Below are 12,957 nucleotides of genomic sequence, written 5' to 3' on the forward strand. Positions count from 1 at the left end.
ACCAATCTGTGTGATGATATTATATTAATGTCTGTTAAAATTTGGTAACTCTGTTAATCAGGACATGTTTCTATTTTCAAGTATAATTTTCAGCATATGTTGCATGTGTAATGTTCTGCAAGGGCACAATGACTTATTTTGCAGGATATTATGTAAGCAAATTTGTTTATCCTGAACTTGATTTTTCTATCACAAGGTTGGCAGGGACTGAGTGTGTCACAACAGTTACTCTCACTTCTGAACAGGACTACTAACTGCAGAAGCTGCTATGAAAGCAGCTCCTGATGATTAATTAAATAATACCTTTGGAAGGGTTCCAGAGGGAAGCATGCCTTACCCTTGTAGATAAAGGATGTCATAGAATCATAGAATATCAGAGTTGGAAGGAACCTCAGGAGATCATCTAGTCCAACCCCCTGCTCAAAGCAGGACCAATCCCCAATTTTTGCCCCAGATCCCTAAATGGCCCCCTCAAGGATTGAACTCACAACCCTGGGTTTAGCAGGCCAAAGCTCAAACCACTGGGCTATCCCTCCCAGGTTTCTGACAGAGACAGGTGGCAGAAGACTTACATGTTACCCTTGTTTGATAGGAGGAAAAATGATCAGACATTGCAGTCCCACTGAGAAGAATCGGTGAAACCCAGATATTTCCTGAACTGTGGACACCGAGTCACTGCCTTGAGATGACTTGGGGAAGATAGGAGACTCAGAGAAGGTAGGAGGGGAAAGATTAAAGGTGTTTCTGGTGCTTGGTGGAGAATGGAGGAGACTGGGGAGACGATTGATCAAAAAAGGATCAAGGAGAAGATCAAATAGGTCTGGAGAAGGCCTGGAGGGAACTGGAGAGTTTGGGAGTCAGTTTAGCTTCATTTCACTCCTTTTCCTTTCTTACAGACCATGAAAAATGACTTCCATTGAATTTAGACTACTTCCCAGTACAGAAAAATGTTAATTCATTGAACATGTGGACCATAAATGTACCCAAACCTTGCAGGTTTCTCCCATTGTGAAATAAATTTTGCAAATCTAACAGAGCATTTTGAAAATATTAAATTGCCTCTTACTTATCAGAGACATTCAAAATCACAATGAATATAATCTAAGTTTTGTTCTTGAATAATAAATCCTAACAACTTGTGGATGCTAAGTCTAGTATCTGAAGCACATTTCTTTGCCTTTTCTTTGTAGTTGCATCTTGATTCAGAAATAACATTGTGGATTATGACCTTTTCAATAAGAGATCATATAAATTCCACCTCCAACCAAATGATGGGTCTTTCTGGGGTGAAAAACGCATTTGTATTTACATGAAGATTTAGGAATCTCCTATGATATTTAACATTTAAAACAAAGCAAAACTCAGAAATGCAAGCCACTTTCGTCCCTTACAGTAACCCAGGCTTCAGTCAGATCAGTGACCTAGAGCTGAAAGGGTCTATATCCCATTACCAATCTCCTAAACTGTCCAATCCCTCAGTAAATATGCAGATATTAATCCTTTTTGTTAATAAACCACTGAAGTGGCAGGCTGTGAAACTGTTCCATAATCCAAGTCTTGCAATAAAATAATCTTCCTTTATCTTTAATTTTTTTATTTACCTTTCCATTGCATCTGTTACCTCTCAGCAGCAATTGCAGTCATAGAATAAATATGCACAAACATTGCAGTTGTAGGGAAAAAAAGTTCTGAAACCTGCAGAATATTTTGCCAAAATACCCAATGTTCTGGCTGGCATAAATAAAATTGAAAAGTGTATTGAAAGCAGCTATAAGTAGATCAGAAAGAGCCATATTAACAATAAAATAATTGGTAACACTACTCATTCTTTTGTGTGCTAAAATAATCCAGGTGACAGTCACATTGCCAATAATTGATGCAGTAACTATGAAAGAATAAGTGGTAGCCCAAAGAGCTATTTGCCATCCAGGCTGGGTAAACATTGTTGCAGTCCAGTTGTCATCGTCCTCAGGACAGTCAGCCAGCGAAATATTGTTAAAGTTTGAAAAGGAAGCTGTGCTCATTTCTTTATTCAGCTAAATTTGGCATTTGATGATTTCTTACAATAAACATTGGTGTTATTAATTCCTTATTTAGATAATAATTAGAAGTAATTAACAAAATGTATCAGAATTCAGTGCATAACATCCTTTTGCCCTGTTTTTCAAGTAATATAATATAGTTCCAAGAGGAAATGTTATATATGAAATACCTCCTACCCAGCCCTTTAATTTATGACATGTTTGAATAGATGAAGGGGGGGGGGGAAGGAAGTCCACGGTGATTTAAGATCCTTTTGTATTTTTTAACAATTCCAGACCTGTGGTTGATAACTTTTTCTTTAGATTTTCAGAGGTAAAAAAAAGTAAAGTGTCAAATCATAAAAAGTTCTAATCCAAATGGAAATCCTTCTGGTTCTGAAAAGTGAATCCTTGATATTACAGAATGATAGAAATACAAAGACTTTGTGGTAGGAATGATGGTATTTTGTTGTCATCTCTGTGTGTTATAAATTTTCTACAGGGGCTTTTGAGAGGAGATGGAGACTACTGCGTACAAGAGCTAAACAAACAATTTGCCATCATATGAAATTTCATGAGGTGGTGCTTAAACTTTTCTGTGTGGGTTCTTCAAATAATCTCTGAGACTAGTCTATTCCTGTCAAGTTTTATAACCCTAGATGTAGATGGTAGCATTTTACTAATCCCGCATTCCTTTTGCTTCCAAAACTCTCATTGACGTCAATGCGCATTTCAAGTGTTCAAGGAGTGCAGAAATGGGCCAGTGGAATACTACAGATGTAAATGGAAGTGAACAATACTAAAACAAAAATCCACAGAACACACTAGAATAGTTTTGTAGCAAAATAGAAAGTTAAAAGTTATGGGAAGTTAATTCAATACTATTAGCCAAGGGGAACACTAATTTGAGAAAGGTATTCTCTATCTCTGATGGACACTAACCTGGAATGTGAGAGACCTGGGTTCAGTTCTTTACTACATCAGGGACATCATGTGTGACTGAGCCTCTCTGTGCCTCAGCTCACCATCTGTAAAATAGGAGTCCCAGAATGAACACAGACACTGCTGGAATAAAACCCTGTCCATTATTGTCTAATATGGAGTGATCTTGATCTTAATGTGCACTACTTTTATATTTTTTAAATGATTTATACTTTACATTACTTTACAAAAATGTCACGCTCTGTGTGATGTTGTTGAATCGACCTAACTCTCCCACTGTAGATGCAGCTAGGGTGATGGAAAAAATCTTCCGTTGACCTAGCTATCCCCTCTTGCCGGGGTGCATTTACTACAAGAATGGAAAAATGCTGTCTGTCAGTGTAGTGTCTACACTGCAGTGGTTGTGTTGCTGCAGTGCTAATAGTGTAGACATACCCCGAGTCAACATGCTTATTGTGTTTTATAGGTCCTGCTTCAAAAAACTTTAATCATAAGGCACAACGTGTATAGGATGGGATTTTAAAGAGGGCTCACCTTTTGGCCTAACTTTGCTCCCCTTGATGTAAATAGACCTTCAGGTAGAAATAATTGTCCTTCTGTCTCTCCACAGCATACACTTTCCTTAGATAATCATTTACGATGGGGAAATGGAAAGAAGAACTCTCCATTTTAGTTCCACATTGTCATAATGATAATATCCAAGCAATAATAGTTTGTGAGGTTCCGTACATGCCCCTTTAAGGCTCCTCTGCAATGGAGCAGTTGGTATTATTTCATGATCTTTTTTACCAGCAGATCCAACCATATAGAATCAAATGATCTCTCTCTTACTGCATTAAGATGTGAAGAAAGTCTCTATTTAACTCATTGCATGATCACAGCAAATATTTAAACCAGGTGTTCTGTGAGACAGTATGAAGGAAAAGTATAATTATGTATAAATAAATGCATACAGAACTATGCATACCAGGCCTTGTGCTGTTACGGTAGAACCGCACAGTTATGAATATCTCAGGAATGGAGGCTATTCATAACTCTGAAATGTTCGTAATGCTGAACAAAACGTTATGGTTGTTCTTTCAAAAGTTTACAACTGAACATTGACTTAATGCAGCTTTGAAACTTTACTATGCAGAAGAAAAATGCTGTTTTCCCTTTATTTTTTTAGTAGTTTATGTTTAACGCAGTACTGTACTGTATTTTTGTTTGTTTTTTTGGTCTCTGCTACTGCCTGATTGTGTACTACCAGTTCCAAATGAAGTGTGTGGTTGACTGGTCAGGTCGTAACTCTGGTGTTTGTATCTGTTATACTCCCAAGAAAACATCACCCTCTCTTCATCTTGAAATCTACCCTAATTCACTCCTTCCATTTCTTTCTCTAGGAACACATATACAACAATACATTTTTAGATGTCCTGTCATACAGTTTTACACACCCTTCCCAGGCTCTTCAAAACTCTGTTCCACTCAATCCTCACCAAACAACTTACAAACCCACAACTCTCTGCACGCCATACAGGATAACTTTCATCTATTCTGCAAGATAGTTTCAACTGTTAATAATAATCCTCAAGGTTTTTCATGGCCTGGTTGTAGTCTCATTAAATTCCAAAGATAATCTGAGCAAGATTCTCCTGATTTAAAAAAAAAAGAAAAAAGAAAACAGAAAAGTGCTGTGTTAATTGTACTTACCGATTGCAGAATACAATAAAAGATTAGAAAAGAAAGTGCAATTTCAAGATGAAACTAAATCCATATGGATTACTTGAAATTCTAAAGTGACCAGGGTGTCAGTCTCTTTCATTAATCTCCACAAACAGGATAAAAGACTTCTCCCACCCACATAGTGCTCCATTACAAAACTTTTTAATCTGATCACAACCATCCTTGTGTCAACACTTCCGCATATTAGCCACCTCATATCTTCACTCTCATTAGTACATTCCCACCTTCCCATTCATTTTCTATTTGTATAGTGCCTGTATTATCATACCAGAGTCCTGCCAGTTACATAGATTGTGGTTTTTTTTTTTTTTATGGGCCAAATGTTCTCATGGCTTGTTCATTGAAAATGGAAGTAATTAATTTAAAACATGCCTCTAAATTCTTCACAGAAGCCAAAACCTCCTGGTTAGTATATTATTTATAACACAAAGAAGGTCCCTCTCAGAAGAACTGAAATTTTACTGTAAAATGAGGTTAATGATCCTTCCTTCCTTTGTAAAGCACTTTGTGATCTACTAATGAAAAGAGCCGTAACAGTTGGGTAGTATTAGTATTTATTTATTTATTTATTTTCATTGCAAGAATGTTTAAATCTTGAACAGTATTAAATAAGTAACCAATTCTAGAGGTTATTATCTCAAGAAAAAGATCTGCAAACTTGTAAAAATGTTAGTGGTTGAGCAGTGAAGCATGTGTCTTATATGTTTGCTATTTTGGAAAAATAATACAAGATATTACAAGAAGTAGAGCCCGTTCCTATAGCTGTTACACACATTGAACTCTTGTTGACTTCAGTGAGGATTTTGTATACGTAACAGCTACAAAAGCAGGACTTAAGCAACATTAACCTCCTAGCAGCCGAAATACACCTTGGGTGTGGCAAAATAGAGTTTGATTGTGGCTGTATGAGTCAGAGCTATGCTAGGGGAAAGACCGTAGAAGACCCACTGCACTACTGGTAGTTCCTGAGGACAGGCAGAGTACTTTTGCTAGCAGGGGGATGTGTGTGCATGTGTGTTTTTGTGTGATGCTTTTCACGGATACCCAGGGCTGTGAGGCACCTCACTATTACTTGCCCTTGGCATGAGGAAGCCTTGTCTGCATGCCAGGGATCAGTTCCCTGACTATATCAACTACAAGCAACACAAGCACTGCCCATGCAGGTTTGCAGTTAAGCAATTGGCACACTCCAACACCTGAGTTCTCTGAGTGTCTCCCTAAAGTGCCCAGTCCTGTTGCGCTAGACACTCAGAATTTCCAGATTCTCTGTTCCCAAAGGAACAGTACACCACAGCTTACCAGTTACGCTGAAGGACACAGCTCCGCTTAACACACAGAACTTAGATTTGTTTATAGCAAAAATAAGAATGAGTTTATTGAACAAAGTTCAGAGATACTAGTGATATTGTCAAGGTTCCTTCCCCACTCTGAACTCTAGGGTACAGATGTGGGGACCTGCATGAAAACCTCCTAAGCTTACTTTTACCAGCTTAGGTTAAAACTTCCCCGAACTATTTTACCTTTTGCCCTTGGACTTTATTGCTGCCACCACCAAACATCGAACAGGGATATAATTGGGAAAGAGCCCGTTTGGAAACGTCTTTCCCCCCAAAATCCTCCCAAAAACCTTACACCCCCCTTCCTGGGGAAAGTTTGATAAAAATCCTCACCAATTTGCATAGGTGACCACAGACCCAAACCCTTGGATCTTAAGAACAATGAAAAAGCATTCAGATTTTTAAAAGAAGAATTTTAATAGAAGAAAAAGTAAAAAGAATCACCTCTGTAAAATCAGGATGGTAAATACTTTACAGGGTAATTAGATTAAAAACATAGAGAATCCCTCTAGGCAAAACCTTAAGTTACAAAAAGACACAAAAACAGGAATCTACATTCCATTCAGCACAGCTTATTTTCTCAGCGATTTAAAGGAATCCGAATCTAACGCATATCTAGCTAGATTACTTACTAAGTTCTAAGACTCCATTCCTGTTCTGTCCCCAGCAAAAGCATCACACAGACAGAGAGAGAGAGAGGCTTTGCTTCTCCCTCCCCCCAGCTTTTGAAAGTATCTTTTCTCCTCATGGGTCATTTTGGTCAGGTGCCAGTGAGGTTATCCTAGCTTCTTAACCCTTTACAGGTGAAAGGGTTTTTCCTCTGCCCAGGAGGGATTTTAAAGGTGTTTACCCTTCCCTTTATATTTATGACAGATAGCAAGTAGAAATACTGGAAAAAATGGTTACATATAAAACAAAATCATAACATTCACTCTAGAATATAAACTTATCTAACAAGCTGCCCTTTTGCCTAATAAAGTACTGCTTACAAACGCCATCTCATAATGTTTTCAACAAGATGCCTGAGACCATCCTTTCATCAGACCAAGCCCACTGGCAGATTGTCTTCCCAGAAGAAGGATGCCGAGGCATTGCTCTGCACCCCCTAGCTATATTAGACCAGTCCTTTTTTCTTCACCTATAAACTTCCCCCTCCCATCCTGACTGGGTCACATCTTCCTGTTAATTTATTCTCATGGAGTCCCCGCAATCTCTTCATTTGCATTTGACTCACTATGCAAATAGACTTCCACTCTAAGACACATAATATATGTGTCTCCTTCCCCCTGTCTGGTGGAACCTCTGGGTGACCTGCCTTTAACTTCAAGGATTTAAGAACATAATTTCATATATATATGACAGAGAGGCCGTTCCACAGCTCCTTCATATTGACCCTGCACTGCAGTGTGTGACCGGGACACACTGCAGTGCAGGGTCAATGTGAAGGAGCTGCGGAACGCCTACCACAAGGCGTGGGAGGCCAACCGCCACTCCGGTGCTGTGCCCATGAGCTGCCGGTTCTACAAAGAGCTGGACGCAATACTCAGTGGCGATCCCACCGCCACGGCATAGGCCACTGTGGATACTTCGGTGGCTCGCATGCCAGTTGAGAGTGGACCAAGCCAGGAGGAGGAAATCTTGGACAAGGATGTGGAAGGGGAGGGGGACCCAGAGGCAGAGGATGACTTGGAGGTCAGAGATGCATGCAGCCAGGAGCTCTTTTCTACCCCAGAGGAGGCTAGCCAGTCACCGCTGTCAGAGCTTGGTGAAGCAGAAACAGGAGAGGAGGCCCCTGGCAAGTGGATTTGATTTTGGGAATAGCTGAAGTGAGTTATTGGGTTCAGGAGGGTTGCAGAAAGCAGTCTTGTCTTCCATCGCATGCCTAGTCTGAGCAGTGGAACAGGCTGCTGATTGACTCCCTCACTTCGTGAGAATCTCCCTCAGAACTCTCCAGGAAATTATCCTGGAGATACTGGGCAATCCGCTGCCGCAGGTTCGGTGGCAGAGCTGCTTTGTTTCTTGCCCCATTAACAGTAACTTTCCCGCACTACTGTGCCGTCACGGGGTGGTGGTGGTGGTGGGTGGAGGCCATTGCTGCACACAGGTGAGCCGCATAGGGGCCAGGGAGGAAGCTGCAGGTTTGGAGAAGACCCTCCCTTGATTTCCTGCTCACCCTCAGGAGTGGGATATCTTCTATAATGATCACATCCTGTGGAAAGTGTGGGGACAGGAATGATTATCAGGCCGCCCCTACAGTGCTGGCTCTCCCCAACAGTCACGTGCCCAGTGTACAGCAGGGTCTGGGAAGAGTGATTTTCCCTCCCGCTGCGGCTACTCACCATTTTGGGGGTCTTGCGGCTCATGTGTGCTTGTCTGGGGTCAGCCAGTTAGTGACAGGCATGTGAGTACTGGCTGTGTTTTAAATCACTGTTCTCTGTGTTGCAAACAATGCTGCTTCTGTAAAATGTTGTGTTTAAACTTCACAGAGATGACCTTGGGAGCCCAGCCTCCTTCTTTATCAGTGGCAGAAAAGGTGCACAGAATTAGAAAGCGGCCAAGAAGAACTAAGGAGGTCTTTCTGCGTGATGTTATGATCCACTCCGCCACCAAGAAACAGGATTTGAAGGAGTGGCTGGACAGCGAGAAGAGGGACTGAAAGGAGAACACGGCATGCCAGAATGAAGCCACGGAGTGGCTCTTAAAGGTTATGGAGCGCCAAGCAGACATGCTCTGGGCGATACTAGTTCTGCAAACCGAGGAGCTCCGCGCCCGCCCTCCCCTGCAACTGCTGTCGCAAAACTCTTTCCCATGCTCCCGACCCCCCCGACAACACCAAAACACTCTTATCAACCTCCTGACTCCAGTCTATACCCACAGCATTCCACTCCTCCCCGCTCACAGTTCAGCACTGTGGACTCCCACTACCCACTGCACTCAACATCCATCCCTCTGAAGTTTGGCCCTGCTGAAGTACAGCACCCGCTCCACTGTACTCCAAAGGAGAAGGTTGGAGATGATAACTGGACATACACAAATCTTTAGATGTCCCGGGACCCCACCTCCTCCTGGGACCTTCCCTTCCCCCACCCCCGTCACTGCTGATGTTTTTTTTTTTTTGTTTGACGCTCTCCTTGAGTTGTTGTTTTTTAATAAAAGAATGGCATGGGTTTGAAAACAATCTTTATTCTACTAATTGAAAGCAAACAGAGCCCTGCAATGCAACAGACAATTATGTTAAACCTTCATATTGCATCATCTGCACCAACCACAGTCACCTCCTAGCATTACAAGCACTGCACTCCCGAACATAGCAACAAATATTACTGGCTTTCAGCGCAAACAGGAGATCAAATGGCTGCCTCAAGGCATCCCTGATCCTTATGGCCCCGTGTTGTGCCCCTCTAATAGCCCTGGTCTCTGGCTGTTCAAACTCAGCCTCCAGGCGCTGAGCCTCAGCGGTCCAGGCCTGAGTGAAGATTTCACCCTTCCCTTCACAAATATTATGGAGTGTACAGCATGTGGCTATAAGCATAGGAATATTGTCATTGGCCAGGTCCAGCTTCCCATAGAGGCAGGGTCATACGGCCTTTAAATAGCCAAAAGCACACTCAACAGTCATTCTGCACTTGGTCAGCCTGTTGTTGAACTGCTCCTTGCTGCTATCAAGTTGACTCATGTATGGCTTCCTAAGCCATCGCATTAAGGGGTAGGTGGGGTCTCCCAGGATCACAGTGGGCATTTTGACTTCCCCTACAGTGATCTTCTGGTCCGGGAAGAAAGTCCCTGCTTGTAGCTTCCTGAACAGGCCTGTGTTCCAAAAGATGCATGTGTCATGAACCTTTCCGGACCAGCCTGAGTTAATGTCTGTGAAACGCCCAGGGTGATCCACAAGCACCTGGAGAGCCATTGAGAAATACCCCTTGCGATTAACGTACTCGGTGGCTAGGTGGTCTGGTGCTAGAATTGGAATGTGCGAGCCATCTATCGCCCTTCCGCAGTTAGGGAAGCCCATTTGTGCAAAGCCATCCACAATGTCGTGCATGTTGCCCAGAGTCATGGTCTTCTGGAGCAGGATGCGATTAATAGCCCTGCACACTTCCATCAATAGAAGTCCAACTGTCGACTTTTCCACTCCGAACTGGTCAGCGACCGATCGGTAGCTGTCTGGAGTAGCCAGCTTCCACAGTACAATCGTCATGTGCTTCTCCAGTGGCAGGGCAGCTCTCGTTCTTGTGTCCTTGTGCCACAGGGCTGGGGCGAGCTCATCACAAAGGCCCATGAATGTGGCTTTCCTCATCCAAAAGTTCTGCAGCCACTGCTTGTCATCCCAGATGTGCATCACGATGTGATCCCACCACTCAGTGCTTGTTTCCCGAGCCGAAAAGCAGCATTTCACTGTGGTCAGCATCTCCATGAATGCCACAAGCAATCTCGTGTCGTAGCTACTATGTGTGGGAAGATCAATGTCACACTCCTCTTGCCTTTGTAGTTTAAGGAATAACTGTGTTGCTCAGAGTGAGCAGCACACTGGTCAGCAGTTAGAGATCCATTCCTGCAGCCCAAAGAGGCAGGGCGCGCAGTACACAAACTGTTGAAAGATGGCATCAAATGTGGATGGACGCACAGGAATTGTTGGGATGTGAAGCAATGCATCTTGGGACAAGACCCAGGATGCCCCACGACCCCCCTCCATCTTCCCACAACTCTTAGTGGCAGGAGAGGAAGAAATGCTCTGTGGAATAGCTCCCCAGAGTGCACCACTCCGAATACCACTGCACATGCCACAAGTGTGAACACGCTATTGTGCAGGCAGCTGACAGCATGAACGCACAACAGCAGTTTCCCTTCAGTGCTTTCTGAGCGGCGCTGTAACTGCTGGTGTTGTAACTCTGCCAGTGTAGACATGCCCTAAGACTAACCTATTTGTGTGTCTGCTTGCTTTAACCTTGTCAATAACTCTTTAATTTTCTTTTCCTATTTAATATGTTTTCATGTTATTTACTATAGGATTGGCTACCGCTGTCGTCTTTGGTGTGAGACTAAAACTAAAACCTCTCGATTTAAAGGGCCCGGGGCTCTGCTGCAGTAGTGGCAGCTAGGGCCCTGGGCCTTTTAAATGGCCCCAGAGGCTGGGGGGCTCCCAGCCGCCTCTGCAACTGGTAGCTCCAGCAGTGATTTAAAGGGCCCCAGGCTCCGGCTGCGGTAGTGGTGGCTGGGAGCCTGGAGCCCTTTAAATCATTGCTGGAGCTACCAGTTGCAGAGGCGGCTGGGAGCCCCCCGGCCTCTGGGGCCATTTAAAAGGCCCAGGGCCCTAGCTGCCACTACTGCAGCAGAGCCCCGGGCCCTTTAAATCACCGCCTGATCCCTGCTTCCAGAGCCCTGCGGTAGCGGCGGTGGGGCTCCGGCGGTGATTTAAAGGGCCAGGGCCTCCCAGCTGCCGCTACCGCAGCGGAGCCCTGAGCCCTTTAAGTTGCCGACGGAGTCTCAGGGGTCCCGGCTGCCGCTGCTAGCCCAGGGCTCTGGCAGTGGGGCTCTGGCAGCAATTTAAAGGGCCCGGGGCTCCAGCTGCTGCTGGGAGCCCCAGGCCCTTTAAATTGCAGCCTGGGGAAGCCAGTCTGGTATGGTGTACCGGCTCTTGCCGGCTTACTTTCACCTCTGCAGATAGGGTTATCATACATCTGGGTTTTCCCAGACAGCCTCTTTTTGTAGCCACCTTTCTCTGTCCAGCACGGGGGTGAGTGGGGGTGGGATGGGTGGAGATGGGAGGGATTTTAAAAATAACAGGCAAAGTTCAGTGTTTTTGCAGACCAGACAAGCTGGCCCCAATTGGTCTGCTTCCTGATTGGTCGCTCCCCTGCATCTGCAGCTGATTGGTCCATTCCCCTGCAAGCCACAGGTGCTGGATCCCGCCCCCCACCCTGCCCCAGCTCTCAGCCCTGAGGAAGGGTCCCATGGGGGGTGCTGACTGATGGCTGTTGCTGCATCCTGGGCTTGCAGCAGTCGCCCTGCCACCGTGACAGGGAGCGACACTGCCCCCCCACCTCCAGTAAGCACCCTGTGGCAAGTACTCCCTCCAGCACGTGAACTGTCATCATCCCCCGATCCCACCTATTTTCTCCCCTCCTCCAGCAGTGTCCTCTTTTGGGGAACCTGAAATATGGTAACCCTAGTCACAGAGAGATGCTTAGCTGGGTGGCAAGACAAACCAGAGTATCCAAGGGGACTGTTTGTGACTTTATGTTAAGGTGGTTAAAGTGACTGAGGAGTTTGCTCTTGGTGCAATTGGTTAGTGAAAACTAAGTTTAGAACTCATGACCAATTAGGGGTTTGTGCTCTGGTTTTTAACAGTCTACCCTGAGGTTGGTACTCATGCTCTTGTGTCACCACTGGGAGCTTCACAAAGTTTATACTCCTTCCTCTCTGTTACCTAAGTGTAGGGCTGGCCTACACAGTTTTTTTGAGAGTATAACTATGTTGGTTAGGGATGTGATTTTATTAACAATATAGTTATTTATATCAGTACAACCCCCGGTGAAAATGGAGTTATACTGGTGGAAGTGTGCTTATACAGTGTAGTGTATTCCTCTTTTTGTAGAAGAATAAACTAAACTGTTATAAGCACTTCTATACTGATATAAGTATGTCCGCGCTGGAGGGATTGTATTACTTTAAATTTACTGGTATAGTTAAAGCAGTAGGACTTTTGTGTATAGACAGGGCCCTACACATTATGATCCATGCCTTTATTACTTCTAGGCGGTCGTACTGCAATGCCTTCTACCTAAGGCTAAAATACGAAAGGCTACTTTAACACTTAAGCCATCATGTTAGTAGTGTTCCCTGTTACACCATACCCTTCTAACCCTGCAGCTTACACCAATTTAACCAGTAACTTACACCAATTCAACTTACACCAGTAACTTACACCAATT

Source organism: Eretmochelys imbricata, chromosome 7 (assembly GCF_965152235.1).
Source record: "Eretmochelys imbricata isolate rEreImb1 chromosome 7, rEreImb1.hap1, whole genome shotgun sequence".
Taxonomy (NCBI): domain Eukaryota; kingdom Metazoa; phylum Chordata; order Testudines; family Cheloniidae; genus Eretmochelys; species Eretmochelys imbricata.